This window comes from Mobula hypostoma, chromosome 6 (assembly GCF_963921235.1).
Source record: "Mobula hypostoma chromosome 6, sMobHyp1.1, whole genome shotgun sequence".
Lineage (NCBI taxonomy): Eukaryota > Metazoa > Chordata > Chondrichthyes > Myliobatiformes > Myliobatidae > Mobula > Mobula hypostoma.
Genome location: NC_086102.1, coordinates 149,758,057 through 149,765,460, shown reverse-complemented (window position 1 = coordinate 149,765,460; position 7,404 = coordinate 149,758,057). Strand labels below are relative to the sequence as shown.

General features: G+C 41.4%; 1 pseudogene; it reads right to left on the bottom strand.

Moving 5' to 3' along the window:
• Positions 1 to 1,577: 1,577 nt before the first annotated feature.
• On the bottom strand, positions 1,578 to 2,567 carry LOC134348786 (elongation factor 2-like; annotated as a pseudogene).
• Between the last annotated feature and the right edge of the window lie 4,837 nt (positions 2,568 to 7,404).

Below are 7,404 nucleotides of genomic sequence, written 5' to 3'. Positions count from 1 at the left end.
GTCAGATGAATCTAAGGTTCAATCTAAGGTAATGGGAGGAATTTCTTCACATCATACCCTGTTTTGTTTGTGGTGAGTTGGACATAAGTCTGGAACGTTCATAAGATGGAGAGAATAGAAGGATGGGTGGTGGCTCCAGGGTGCTCACACAGAATAGCAGGGAAACTCACAACAGATGTATAACCTATTGTAGAAGTGAGACAAATCCATTTATTTCCATAGGCCTTTCCTTACCTTTTCTGAGTCAGTTTACAGATTGTGACACTCCAGTGAAGGTCTATAACCATCAAGAAGATGGCTCATGGTCATTTAGACTCATTTCACATCCAACCTAATCACATCGCACATTAATGGAATCTTTTTGGGGTAGATATGACCTGTACAAATGGAATGGGTTACACCTGAAGTTGAATGGGACCCATGTCCTTGTTTTCAGGTTTGTTGGAGCCATTGGGGAGAGTTTAGGTGAGGTTAGCAGAGGGATAGAACCAGAGTGATGGGTCATTTGGTATAAAGGTTGATGCAGCATGTAGAGAGGGAGAGAGGAAGGAAGGATAGACAATGTACAGGGCATAAACGCAGTCAGCTGGATGGGTTGAAATATGTTTACTTTAATGCAAGAAGTATCAGGAACAATGGTGATGAACTTTAAGCATAGCACTCACTGCCAGGGGTGGTGATAGAGGCAGATACACTAGGGATTTTTAAGAGACTCTTAGATAGGCACATGGATAAAAGAAATGTCAAAGGTTATGTGGGAGGGTTAGATTGATCTTGGAGTAGGTCAAAAGGTCGACACAACAATGCGGGCCAAAATGCCTGTACTGTGCAGCAATATTCAATGCTCTAACCCTTGCACATAAGCAGAGTGAAGTAACATTTTTAGTCCATTGTTTATGTCCTGAATCAATTCCTAGCTCAGAGTGAAGGGACATCCATTTTAACCACTGCACTGTCTGGTTTCCAGTGCTGTCTTTCTCATTGTGAAGATGCTTTGCATCCTTCATTTGTCTTTCCTTTACAGTTCTCTCAGGGTGATTACATTTTCATCAGTTCAAACTCTGATAAGCATTTCTTCAGATATTTACAATTTCTATCTTTCAACAGTAATGTAAGATAAAATAGTTCTCTTTAGATAAATGAAATGTGTGATTGTACAGTATATAAAATGTAATTGACAATAGAAATGAACATGCATCAGGATCCAGAACAGCTGAGTTACAATGGTAGGATTGGTGTTAAGGAAATTCAACACTGATCCAAGACCGTAACTTTGACCAGTTCTGCTTTAGTCCCAGATTAATTTTTCTACAACTCCTTCCATTCCATGTGCTCCATTGAATTTGATTTTTCTCCTTCCTGCATGTGTAGATCGCACTTACTTTAAGAGGTGGTTGCTCCTGTGTTATTATGTGTGTACGTAATAAAGAACTTCAGTTCCCAGTGGGCAATGTAAGCGGTTCATCCCAGTACAGGAAGTCTTGAAGGTGAGCTGGTCGCACGCATACTCGTTGAACAGTGTACTAGTGTTTACCTATGTCAGGTTTGTCTTTATTAAGAACAAGCATAACATGGCTTCAGAAGGGGGATTCTTTAAAAACATGACCATGTATCCTGTTCAGTACACCACAGATGCCACCAACTACCTGCTCTGGAAACTAAACCTCAAGCAGGTAGACAGGTTCCATGATTCTAGGTAGGGCAGTCATTACACAGGCATACAGATATCTCCAGGCAGTGGGAATGATCTGACCACCACCACGGAGGATACATCAGCATGTAGGTTTACATCACGAATATCAAATTGTACAGGACCCTCTGAAATCCAGCGACAGCAGTGTCCTTGATTTCATTTGGATATTGGACTCCCTTAGTCACATCAGCTGGGATATTTGGACCTGTGTCATCAGGTCCATATCTTACAGGCCTCAGTGACATCCCATTCATATTTCTCAGCAAGATACCTGACTTGCTGTTTGAGCTCTTGATAGGCAATGATCCCACCCTAATTGATGTCTTCTGGTAGGCCCTCAGATAATGGCCATGCCTTCATATGCAGCTGGTTGTGTTTGTTGAGACACTTGGACATGCAGATCATGTTACATTCCTCAGTAACCTTCTCATAATAAGGAACAAGGAACAATAAGACCAGATTTCTTGATAGGAATGCAAATATGGAACTCTTCAAGATCTTCCAGGCTGATTTCCAATTGAAGTTTACTTGCACCAGCAATGATGTGTTCACTGGATTCTTCAATTATATACTAGACTGTTAGATTGGACTTGGTAAGACGCCTCAAACCTTCAACCAATTTGGGCAAATCATTTGGGTTCCTGGTTTCAACTGCAACACACACAACAGGACTGAATTGAATTTCTTCACTCTTAAGTTGTGAGCTTGATCATAAGTGGTAATGGAACCAGTCTTCACAAGAAATTGATCAACCCCAATAAGCCCCACAATATTTCCACAAGGCACCATCCTCAACAGGCTCCACACAACGACCCATCATTAGAATGATTCTTTGGATGGGCTTCAGGTGTAGGACTTCCATCTTGCCTGAAGTCCATGATTTGGATCAGCAGCAAACATATATTTTCAGATGCTGAAAAGAGCCCTAACTGAAGAGCCCACATTGAAGTTTTACAATCCAGAAAGGTTTACAAGGATCTTGCCTGATACGTCCCAGTATGGCCATGGTGGTGCAGTACTACTGCAGCAGCATGATGTCACATGGTAACCTGTGGCCTATGCATCAAGGGCTTTAACAAATGTGGAACCCAACTGTGCACAGATAGAGAAAGAGCTTCTTGCCAACACATACGCATGTAAAAGGTTCTGTCAACGTATCTATGGACATCCTTTTGAAGTGAAGACAGTCCATAAACCATTGGTCTCAATTATGGCCAAACCACTGAATGACTGTCCAATGAGGATACCGTACATGTTGATAAAGTTGCATAAATATGACATGAAGATGATATACACACTGGGAAAATATATGTTTGCTGCTGATACTCTGTCTCGAGCAGTCAACAAGAATGACTAAGAACTAATTTGATATGATTGTCACCTCCATTCCAGTATTCCTGATAGAACAGAGAAGATTAGGAAACCAGCAGGAATGGATGAAACAATGGAAGTACCCAAAGAGATGATACAAAAAGGATAGCCAGCAGTGAAGAATGACTGTCCAAAGTGTATTTAGGATTATTGGGCATGCACAGCTGAACTGTCAGTAGTGGAATATATGGTTGTCAAAGGGAACAGATTTGTGATTCCAGTGTCACTACAGAAGGAAATGCTCCAGAAGACACATGAAGGGCACCTGGGAGAGGAAAAATGTAAATGTATGCTAGTACCTCAGTTAAACTTTGTCTTTTTGTGTGTTTTCCCCCTAGCCATCATTCTGTAGATTTGTATTGCCATGTGCTCCTGTCCCTGCTCCTGCTCTACTCCAGTCCCTGTATTACTGAGTACTCCGCCGCTCACCTGTATTTCATTATTACCTGTTTTGCTGCCAATTCTGTCTCATCGTGCTCCATCTATCATCTGCCTCTCTGTTTATTGCTCAGTGTATTTTAGTCCTGAGTTTTCACCAGTTTGTTGCCAGATTGTGCCAGTGAGTTTTCCTGAGCCTTTCCAGCATTTGTACCTGAACTCTATCCATCCGAATATCGATTCTGCCTGTTTCCTGATTCTGGTTTTTGGATTTCTCAGGAATTTTTGATCTCCACCTAAACTTTGATGCCAACTTTTTTGCCCCCTTGGATTTGTTACTCAGTAAATATCACAGTGCGCACACAATACTTGGTCTGCGATTGAGTCCCTGCTTCGGCATCCTGACAACATAGAGCTCGTGAAGTGATGTACTAGCCAAGAATGAATCAAGACATCAGCCAGACCACTGCTTCATCTGAAATATGCCTTACCTACAAGCCAAAGCAGCAAGCAGCACTGCTTACTCCACACTCCGTACCAGACAGGCCATACTTCAAAGTTGAAGTGGATTTGTTTGATTGTAATGGGAAAAGTCATATTGTTGTAATAGACTATTTTCCAATTACACAGGGTTTGTAACACTGCAATCAATATCCAGCAAAGCAGTCATCATTTTCCTGAAAGTTTTGTTTGAGAGGCATGAAATTCTATGTGAAGAAGTATCAAGCAATGGCCCACAATTTTTGAACTCTGAATTTGAATCCTTTGCAAATGATTGGAGGCTTTGACATGTAACTTTAAGCCAACATCACCCAAATTCTAATGGCCTAACAGAGAGTTAGGACAAGGTCGTGAAAGGTCTCATGAAGAAAGCACAAGATGGACAAGAGGATTTCCACAGAAGTCTAATGATTTATCAAAGTACACCACTGCAGAATGGACTTTCACCAGCCCAAATGCTGATGGGTTGATGCATACGAGCTAACCTTCCAGTGCACGAAAATCTGTTGACACCTAAAGGAGCTTGAATGGTCAAATTGGCAAAAGAGAAAGGAAAGGAAAAATAGAAGCAGTATCATAACAAGACTGCAAAAAAGCTTACCAGTCCTGAAGCCATGGGATCAGGTGTGAGTTCGAGATCACATGGTCCAAGCAAGGATAGGGTAGGTGCAAGAGGAATTAGCTCTACATTCCTACCAGATCCAATTGGAATGAGGCACACCTCTGAGAAAGAATATATGACTACAAGCTCAAACTCATTGCTGTGACACGTCAACAGCCAGTACACCAAAGGGGCCAGCAGATGTAAAAAATGAACATGTTGATCAGAGTTCTCAGAAAGACACTAATATTAACATAGCAAATGAAAGCAATACATCTGTTGAAACAAATCTATGCAGACTAAAAAGGATCAGCAAACCACCTCAGATACTGATTGAAAATTGATGAGTGAAGAAGAGAGTATTATTGCTCATTGCAATTGAAGTTAATGTAAATATCTTTGTTGGATAAGATTATTGTTCCTTGTAGATTTATGAGGACATAGTATTGTGCTTGTTTTTCTTTAAAGGGGAAAGATGTGTTGTTATACTTCTACATAATAAAGAACTACAGTTCCCGGTGGACAATGTGGGTCATTCACCCTGGAATCAGAACTGACATTGGTGAGTCGTTTGCACACATGTTGGTTGAAATGTGTTCCAAATAAAATGTGCTAGTGTTTACCCATGCCAGATTTTTTCTTTATTAGAAACAAGCATACATTCATACCTCTATTTTTCTGAGTAGATATCCCCTCCTTACATTTGGAGACATCCCCGTCTAATTTTGAATAGAGGTTCCCCCAACTCTCACCTGTAGACACGAGAAAATCTGAAGATGCTGGAAATTCAAGCAGCACACACAAAATGCTGGTGGAACGCAGCAGGCCAGACAGCATCTATAGGAAGAAGTACAGTTGATATTTCGGGCCGAGACCCTTCGACAGTACTTGACGAAGGGTCTCAGCCCGAAATGTCGACAGTACTTCTTCCTATAGATGCTGCTTGGCCTGCTGCCTCTCATCTGTAGATCTCACTTAGGCTACGTCCACACTAGACAAGATAAATCCGTAAACGAAGCTTTTTTTCTTCGTTTTGACCTTCCATCCACACTGAAACAGCATTTTCCTCCCCCGAAAATAGAGCTTTTCAGAAACGCTTGCCAGAGTGAATAAATCTGAAAATGCCAAATATTCAGCATAGTGTGTATGGGGTAACCGGCTATTTTTAAAAATGCTGTAATGACGTGCCGGAACAGATAGTGGCGGCAGCACGGCGTTTCACAACAATGGCGGACGGTTTCATGCATGTATTGTTTACTTTCTTGTCTACGTTAATAGCTTGTTTGGAGTTAAACATAGCTATCTACCACTTACAGATATGTATATCTACGTATAAAAAGGTGTTGTTTGTTCTCACAGTTGCTGTGCAATGGATCTGCACAACGCCAACGTTGTATCAACTGTACAAAGACCGGCGGTTTTGGAGACGACCTGGCCGAACTAGTGTGTGGTGGGACAATTTAGCAAATGAAGTTGTGGTTCCTGAAGAATGGTGTGATAACTTTAGAATGTCCAGGAGCTCCTTGCTTCGTCTAAGCCAACTATTACACCCCCACATCGAAGGCCAGACAACACGAATGAGATCACCGGTGGATATGGTTAAAAAGGTCGCTTGCACTTTGTACTACCTAAGCGACAAAGGAAGGCTCAGGAAAATGGCTAACACGTTCGGATTATCAAGGCAGGTGGTGTCCAAGGTAATTAGCCAGGCTATAACTGTACATCTGGGCCCTGCATATATCAAGATCCCACGCACAGAGTCTGAAGTGAGGTACCTAGTAACCAACTTCCACCATGCTCGTGGCATGCCGCAGTGTTTGGGGGCAGTTGATTGCACACACATTGAAATTAAACAGCCTACAACAAACTCCACAGATTACCTGAACAGAAAGGGCAGATTTTCTTTGAACGTACAGGCTACATGTGATTACAAATTCTGCTTTATGGATGTTGTTGTGAAATGGCCAGGCAGTGTCCATGATGCTCGTATATTTGCAAATTCAGAAATTAATGACTACTTGAAAAACGAGAGGATCCCCTCTTACAGACGAGTTATGGTGGAGGGTGAAGATGCCATTCCTGTTTTTTTTGCTGGGAGACCCTGCATACCCCCTGATGCCTTATACTATGAAACAGTACACTAACAGTGGTGTGACCCCACAGGAACAGTACTTTGGCATGTCCTTCTGCAAGTCAAGAATGGTAATTGAATGCTCTTTTGGACGTTTGAAGGCAAGACCTGGTGCTCTGCACAGAGCAATGGACATAAATATGGAGGAACTTCCCTTTGTTATTTATGCATGCTTTGTGCTGCACAATCTCTGTGAGACAAACAAAGAGACTGTTCCTGAGCAGAATGTTACTGCAGCTTTGCAGTATGACAGAGAATTTCCACCCCCCACACAACCTAACAATTTCAGAGCACACGGCATTGAGACTGAAGCCAGAAGAGTTAGAAATGTACTCAACAAATACTTTGACTCATAACTTACTGAATAAACAAGTATACTCACTTTGCCCTGTTTTCTGTCCTTGCTTGTATGAACGTGGTTTACCTATTTATGCAAGTGCTTCTCTGACAATAGATGTGTAACAGCCTAATGTAACATAGTATGGAAATACAAGATAACGCTGATGCAGACATGTTTTATACATTTAACAAGGTGGTTTATTATTGTATTGCTTGTGCAAATATTCAATAGGTGCAATTGTCACTACTTCCAAAATGTCATTTTAAGTACTAGCTTATGTTTGGCATAGACGTGAAAATGTTAAGGCCACAAAAGAAAAATTGTAAGTTTCACTTTTACTCAGGTAAAAATAAAATCGCTTTTGCCCAGTAACTCGTTTCACTGCACTT